This window comes from Musca autumnalis, unplaced genomic scaffold, assembly GCF_047663935.1.
Source record: "Musca autumnalis isolate F117 unplaced genomic scaffold, ASM4766393v1 scaffold_37, whole genome shotgun sequence".
NCBI classification, from domain to species: domain Eukaryota; kingdom Metazoa; phylum Arthropoda; class Insecta; order Diptera; family Muscidae; genus Musca; species Musca autumnalis.
The window spans coordinates 231,122-240,290 of NW_027411944.1; positions in this window are offsets into that span (position 1 = coordinate 231,122).

Here is a 9,169-nt window from a genome sequence, read left to right on the forward strand (position 1 = left end):
GTGTAGCGTTACATAAAGCTATTTTAAATGGTTTTTAGTTTTTTTATATGAAATATTGACACAAAGTATATAATTTCAATAGAGAGAATTTACAATATTATAGTTATAAATTTGAAATTTGGAACAGAGTAAAATGCAGCATATCATAATACGTTCAGTATAGTCCCCATACAAAAGTTACGCCTGGTATTTTGAAGTTTTTAACCAAATTCTCCAAAAGAATTGACGCAATAACTAAAAAATCTTTAAAATTAATATTACACATGTAGGTTTACGTTTTGGTGTATCCCAGAATTTTTAATCACAGTAGCTCTTATTTGGCATTTTCGCTTAGATTTCAAGATTTACAATATTTCTTTTTCTTCAAAGTACATAGTCCCATTAAAAAAGTTTTCTGTTATTTTTGCCTTATTAAGTTATCAATTGGACACATTTTTACCGCGAGGACTGATGCTTATAAGAAGATCTATCTAAAAAAACCAATTAATGTTATTTGTATACCATTAATTAATTGGAATAAATAACTCAAAAGAAAAGAATAACTTGAATCCCCGAGTGCAGATTAGACTTGTACCGAACATTGCCAGCTATTGTAAGCAAATAATATTCTTTTATGTTATAAAAACACAAAAACTTTATTATTTTACCAGAAGTTATAGAGACCAAGGCATATTGATGTAAGGTAGAAGTGACAATCAGCTGTATTCTTACTTTTTTTGTAAATTTGCTTTTCAAAATGTAATAGGGTCAAAATTGGCTACCATACAATACTTCTTTTCATCCTAAACGTGTAATAAAAATTACCTACGAGAGTTCTAAATGCGTTATATTTACAATTTGATTCAAATTTGTTCTATTTTAGAGGGTTTCAAAATGTGTTTATGTTTTCCCTGAAAGAAAAATTTGGAAAGACCCTATTATTCAATATTTTCTTTGACAATTAATTTTCAATAACAACAATGTGGTTTTTGTAAATTTGTTAGTTGTTGTAATTCATGCATTTACCTTATATGAATATGCCTTGATAGAGACCATGCAAGCCAACTAAAAAATTCAGAAAATAACATTTATGGTCTCTTCCAGTAATGCAAGAATATACTCATTTTCAGATGTAAAAATGTGTAGATTCTTGCAGGTTCTGGAACAGGCACTTAGAACAGAAAACATTTTTATGCGGAGTCGGGCGATACCAACTACGATTCATATACTCCGAATTCTACACGCAGTACTGTTTTACATTACGAAACCCACATTCGGGGTCGGCAAAATTTTAGCTTAGTCCTGACAAAACAGGTTAAGTCGAAAAAACTCCATCTCATATCCCAATGGTTGTTCCACCTTATTTCTTTCTTAATTGTACGATTAGATGTTTATGAACTCGGTGACACCAACTTATAAAAAAAGTAAAGTATAAAAAGTGTAAAAAGTATCAGTCGGGTTTGCCGACATAGATATACAACCCTCAGCCTGTTTGAGTTGAGACTTTAATCTATAGACAGATCGAATACGGGATTCATGACCAATATCTCTGTCCTAAAAATTGTGTAGTCAGGGAGATTCAGAATTTCGTTGTCTTTTTAGGACGTATACACTTTCCGACAAAAATATCGAAACATTTGGGTATAAAACTTCACGATTGTGAGCGTTGCGAATAAATGTTTATGTTGTGATCATAAATTTGACTTCGATAGGAGCGCAAAAGTGTTGCACTTTTGTGGAGAAGATACCTGCAAGAATGGTCCATTTCGGAAGTGGACCTAACTTTGGAAGTCATTCCTTTTGATAGTTATCGTGTCAATCCGTCATTTTAGTTGGTCATGGTAATATTTAGAGCTTTTGAACCGTTATGTCAGGAAGCATCGACTTACCCATGAAAAATAGAATATCGCTGTAAACAAGACCGCAAGGAGTAGCATTGGCAAACATGCCCAATGGATTCCTGAACAGCCCTTATATTGCACTTATTTTGAAATTTTGTGAAGGAAGTATCCGAAGATGTTGTCACATATAAACTCTCTTGGTACTTGATATACATATGTACGTCCGGAAGTAATTTTAGGATGTTCAAAGTTTCGGTAAAATCGGATATTGAAATTTAGTATGGGAGGTAACGGAAGGAGTGAACCGATATAATCCATATTCGAACAAGGTAGACTTGTACGAAAAAAGGAGTGGACCGATATGACTTAAAGTTTGGTTGATCCGTTCGAGAGTTATCATGCGCTCGAGCCAGACAGACGAAAGAATTGGGCTAAATCGACACTAAATTATTTGAAGCGGATTTTGTCGAAACATATGAGAAGTCAAAGGCCATTATTTCCATGAGGTACATTTTTATCGCAGATTTTAATACCATTTAACCAATGTTTGAGCATTAATTTTGTTTGCGGTTGTTTTCAGCTACAACTTTGTTAATGATAGGAAAAAATGCAGTTGGGTATGCTACTTATAGCAGATATTAGCACTTTATGACGCACAACAATAAATTTTTCTCCATAAAATAAATAATGAAAAAATAACGTAGTAAAAAAATTTTCTTATTGGTTTTAGAGATATGCTCCACGGAAAACACTTGATATATAGTACATTTTGTCCAGTAAACGTGTCATTTCATGCACTTCCAATCCGCACAATACTAAACACGTAATTTTTTGAATACAGAATGAGTTTAAAGCCTCAAGACCTTTATATTTATTAAAGAATTCTTCGACCCTTTATTATTTGATAATGAAATTACATGAGAAAAAGAACTAATACAGATTTCACTGGAAGTTTTCTCAAAAAGAGTATTCAAACAAAAAATTTTAAATATTTCTTAGACAACTTGTTCATAAAGTAAATTTTTAGTACATGACATTCAGAACAATCTAAGTTTTCATTTGAAAATTCCAAAAGTAAAAAATTATTTTAGTGAAAAAACGTAATAGTTTCTTAAAGTAGCTCAAAAAATTTTAGTCGACCAAACCATTTCGGGGGGGGCCCGGGCCCCCAGTGCCCCCCCCCTGCGTACGTCCCTGTTGAGTAACGTAGGACGGTTAATTCTGAGTAGTACACTAAACAAATACTCAAAATCGGGACAGACATAGATAAAGTTCGAATATGGAATATATCAGTTCACTCCTCCGAGTACCTCCCACACAAGATTTCGGAAAAGTTCAGTTTAAAACCTACTCTCGAATCGTTTTGGTTTTTCTTGCAACAGGTTGCATTCAATGCCCCTATGCAATTTTTTCAGTGGCAAGTCAATACTTCTTAAGAAAATTATCAGGAAACAATAAAAAACCCTAGGGCCAGCATGTGTAGTGGCTTGTGCGCACGGCAACCCCCGAACTGAACACTGCATTGGTCCATACTTTGCATGTCGTAATATTCCTTCGAATATTAGATGAAATTCGAAGATGGTTCTTATAGGTCCACTCCTTCCAGTATCACCCCCACAAAAGTTCGAAAATATTCGCTAAAATCGTAAGCGCAATATTGTCTTTCGAGTTGAGCTTATTAGACCCATTATATACATTGAAAAAATTAGGAGTCTACCGAAGTCCCACACATTCAACCATTACGCTACGTTTCACGGGTGGTTAAGCCGATCTTCAGGCGTATTGAATGTTGTTTTTGACGAAGGCAAAGCTTTGGAACTAGTATATATATCGCACTTCATTAGATAAATGCATATGCGAAATTATGTCAGTTAATTTAAACTCCAAACTTTGGAGAAATTTCAACGTTTTATTTCAAAGCCAATATCTCTGTTTCGTAAAGTAGGTTGTCGTAGGTGGTCAAACAACAGAGGTATCGCAGTAGTCGGTAATGTATCTACAGGTCGTAATTTTGATCGGATCGTCACGAATTTTTTGGGAATTGATGCGGGTCTCTCAGAGGAAGAGCCTATTAAGTTTGTGGATATTTGCGAATATCTCCGCTTCTGGTAGGAATATTCCAAAAGGAAAGCCCATCAATGGAAGAAGAAAAGATCTAGTGCGATAAGTGGGCAAACAACCGAGATATCGCAAAAGTCAGTAATATATCCAATTTTTCCATTGTTTTTAATCATGCACAGGTTGAAATTTTGATCGGATAGTCATGAAGTAGATGGGGGCCCCACAGAAGATGAAGCCTATTGATTTTGGTGATTGTCGGATAATATTTAGGGGTCGAAATGGGGAGAAAGTCATGTAGACACCAATTTTAAATTTTTTTTTGTGTGAATACATCGATTTCTAGTAGGGGTATTCCAACGGCAAAGCCTGTCAATGGAAGACGAAAATATTACCTTTACATTGGTGTAAAGTATGTTGGCGAAGGTGGTTAAACAAGGGAGAAACCACAATAGTCGGTAATGCATCCACTTCTTCCATTGTTTGCAATCAGGCTACAGGTCGTAATTTTGATCGGATGGTCACGAAATTTTGGTTGCTTTTAGGGGTCCCAGAGAGAAAGAGGGATATTATGTTTGGTGGTAGGCGGATATATTCCCTTTAAGATATGTTTACCAGTGAAAAGCTTGTGCACAGGGGTAGTGATGTAGGGTATCACATGGTCGGCCCCGTCTCGAATATAGTCTTTGCCTACTTGTTTTTTTTTTTTTTTGAGAACCATTTAAGAACAATTATTTGCGACATTCTTCGGATTTTTTTAAAGAAACGGCGCAGTTTATGCGCTTATGTTGTCATTTGAGAAGTAAAGGCCAAAGTTGCTATCCTATAGGAAGTGCGAAGGAGCAACATGATGTCACAATATTATTACCGGCTTGGAAATATATATAAATTCGGTACAGGTTTTGCGAAAAGATGAGAGCTACGTCAAAGGCTTTAGGAAATTGGAAAGCAAAAAGAAATTGCAGAACAATACATGTTCAACTCCAAACGATATTATTGATCAAAGTCTGCGAGCGGTAACAAGAATCAGTTTTAGTGTATATTTCATCAAAATCCTGAATATACTAAATTCATGGTATTAACATACAAAGGACAAATTGACTCGGACAGATTGGATGTTGGAAACTGCTTTATTGACATAGTGAACGATTTTATTTACCTTCAGAAATAGATTTTCCTGGCCAAAACCCCAATTTTTTGTCGTCATCGATTGTTAATTTCTATATGGGTTCGATAGTAATCATATTGAATCTAAGAAAACCAAAAAATTAGGTCAAAATATTGCAAGGTATGGGCGTGGCGTGCTCCTAAAGACGACAAGTCGGTATCATGCTTAAGTGTTCCATACGCCATTTGCCCGTTTTGAGATAATCGCATTTTAATATTTTGCGTCACAACTGCGTGGAGGTGACTAAAGAAAATATTTATATTTTTGACTTGAAATACTAGTAATAGTATATAGAACATATTTGCAAAAATATAGAATATAAAAGTTATAGAGATTTTTTTAAGAAAATAATTTTTTTCACATGGAAAAAAGTGACAACAAATTTTTTCATCTTTGCCTCAATAAAATAGATAATTCTAAATCGAAAATTAAAGTTCTGATTTTTGACATGTGTTTGTAAACTTGTAAGTTTCTAAAATATTATTTTAATAACTGAAAAAAGTTTAAGCTTTCGCGTCGATGCGTGGATATCTCAGAAACTACAACAGATAGGAGAAAGCCGACTAGAAATTCAGAAAGAGCATACCGAAAAACCCTAGAAATCACCTGTATCTCAAAATGTCCAAAATTGCGTATGAAACACTTAAGCATGGCACCGACGAATTGTATCCCAATCCAAAGTTTTAGTGAAATTCTAATTTTAGTGGACTAAAACTTTTAGGGAACAGCATGAAACAAATTCGTTTTAGCAGAAATCGTTTTAGCAGAAATATCCATGCGAATGTCCTCTTTCAGCCCACATATTCTTTTATAATAGCTATGTGCCTTCAATTTAACTCTTTCTAACATTTATTGAAATTACACGCATAAAAATGTGCGTTTTCTATACCGTTTCCCACATTAAATGTGAGTTTAATGGCAACCCAAGGATCATTTTATTAAATTTTTGAACAAATTTTAAATTCTTTGAAAAAAATAACTAAATGTTTTGTTAATGTTTAGTACCAATAAACGTTTTTGTTCTTTTTAATAGATTGGAACATACGAAAAACTCAAAAACACTAATATTTTCAGTCATAATATGAAAAAAAATATATATAAACCCCTGAATTCCTCTGCAACTACTAGACCTAATTTGATACTTATTGATGCATCGGAAAGCATATTGTGTTATCTGTCGAACAAAAAAATGTGAAAATATACTATCCGCTCAAAAGTTACAGAGTTTTGGAGCAGAAAAAACTATTCTGAACCATTCTGCGACACCAATAAAACCAAGAACATGAGTTTTCAGCAAACAGAGAAGCGGTGTACATTTCAATAGACGTTTCTTTAGATAGGGATTGTAAAGTCAATGTTTATGTATCTGAGTCAGTGTTCGAAAATAAACACTATGGTATCGTACCGTACCGTTCTGTACCGTACCAAGGTGGATAGGTACACTACGATAGTGTACCGCTCCGGAACACAAACACTAAACAAATATTTTAGTGATACTGTACCGGAACACAACGATAATCGTAGTGTACCGCATGCCGGAGCACTAAAAATTTTAGTGTTCCGACTGCCGGATCGCTAAAAATCATAGTGCACCATGTGTTGGAACATTAAAAAATAATAAAGGTATTATGTTTTCTTAGGAAAATTAAATATTTGGTTAAATTTGATCAAATAAAAATGAAGATAAACTGTTACATCCATGTATGTTTAAATTAGTTTAACACATTGCGAAATTTGGTCAAAATTATGAAAAAACAATATGTATTTAGTTTTTGTGGAATGAAGCAAAAAGATCGTCGTGCCGGAGCACTAAGAATCGTTTTGTACCACGTTTTGAAACTATAAGGCAATGAACCATACATGAATTTATTATGATTTCTGAGGAAATTAAATATTATAAATATTTTTTAATAAATAAAAATTAAAAGAAAATGTGAAAAACATCTGATTTGGTTTTTGGACAATGGAGCACTAAAAATCGTAGTGTTCGTCCGCGGAACACTAAAAATCGTAGTGTTCCGACTGTCGGAGCACTAAAAATCGTAGTTTCCAACTGTCGGAACACTAAAAATAGTAGCGTACCACGAGCCAAAACGCTAATAATAATGTTAAGATAATCGTCTGTTTATTATGTGCTTATTAAATATTTTATGTCTTTAGAATAAATATGTATTTATTTATTATTTAATAATTTATTATTTATTAAATTATTATTTAATAAATATAAAATTAGAAGAAAATGTGTAAAACATCTGATTTGATTTTTAGATAATGGAGCACTAAAAATCATAGTGTTCGACTGTGGAGCACTAAAAATCGTAGCGTTCCTACTGCCGGAACACTACATTTATCGTTGTGCTCCGGAACAGTATCACTAAAATATTTTTTAGTGTTTGTGTTCCGGAACACTAACGCTAAAAATATTTTAGTGATACTGTTCTCGGAGCGGTACACTATGTTAATGTACTGTTTATTTTCGAACTCTGATCTGAGTCTACGTAGAAATAGATGGTCCTATCTATTATAGAGTTCACAGAAATTCTACCGAATAGTGATGTGTAAAAAAAATTATATTTACCTTGGTATAAACAACCTTTTTTGGATATTTCCAAGGTGAAAATTACCTGAAATAAAGAAGAAGCAGATTATTAATTAATCGTAAAAAATATATAATTGAATTTTATATAATTTTATACAATTTCGTTTCGAGCGAAAATTCGCTCATATGCTATTTTTATCGTTATCAGTGTTGTCCCAACAAAAATATCATACTACATAATGGGTTTTATTAGTACTTTTTCAAAGCCCCGATTTACTCGCGAGTGAAAAGGTGGAGGGGGGTAGTAAGTTTTTTGGTGGGGTTGGTGCAAGATTTTTTGGGAGGTGGGTTAAGTTGTTGTATGTTGAGGGGAGGAGGACAAGTTGCTCCCCCTGACTTTATAACTAGTTATTATATGTATAACCACTACAATTACTAGTTATTCTATGGCCACTAGAAATTGAAAAATGACCTAAAAAACATGTGTTCAATTTTTAGAATTTTGGAATTTGGATTCAATTTGAACACACATCATATTTATACCCTATACCACAATGTGGAAAAGGGTATTATAAGTTTGTTTTGGTAAAAATTCATGTAACACCGCGAAATATTCGTCGGAGACCCCCAATGTGGTATACCAATCTTCATATCTCGACGAGATAAAGCGATTTTGAGATGTGTGTCCGTCCGTCCGTCCGTCCGTCTGTCCATTATAAATTGTAAACACGCTCCAGGCCGCAATTATGGACCGATCGTCACGAAATTTTGTATGGAGGTCGGGTTCAGATCAGAATAGATCCCTATTCTTATTGGTGATGATCGTGAAATATTTAGCGGGTGAAATGGGCCAAAAACATAATATTTATCCAATTTTCTAGCGGCTCTGTAGGTCTCAATAATAGTCCGATCAACGCGTAATTTTAAATAAGGTAAGAGTATATCACAAAGGAAAAGCTTGCAATTTGAGATGGCGATCGGATAATATTTAGAGTGTTAAATGGACCAAAACTTTTGTGTGAAAATTGTGAAATTTTTTAATATACAGCTTATATCTTAATTCCTGGAAGTGACATTCCGGACAAGTGAGATATACTTGAAAGTGGAACGCTTGACCTTTCAATTGATGCCAATTATGTTGGTGTGCATGATCAGATAACAGAGTTACAGCCTAATATATTCCGTTATTTGTTTGTAGTGCAATAATAAAATCGCTAGAAGTCGCAATTATACATCAATAGTCACGAAATTTTGCACCGGATAAGAGTATAGGTCGAAAAAGATGCCTACAATTTTAAATGATGATCTGATATTCTTTAGCGGGTGAAATGGACCATTACTTTTGTATGAAAAATATAACAATTTTATTTTTGGTCGATATTTTAATTCCTTGAGGACATATATATTTCGCACAGTAGCCTACATATGAAAAAAAACTACTGACCTTTCCTCTGATGTAAATTGCAATAAAGTGGTTGCTAGATAACGGGCCTACTGCCTACTATATAATGGGTTCTGTGTAGAGAACCACATTTTTATCCCATGCTACACATTGTCTCTCCAAAAGTTTATGTAACACCACGA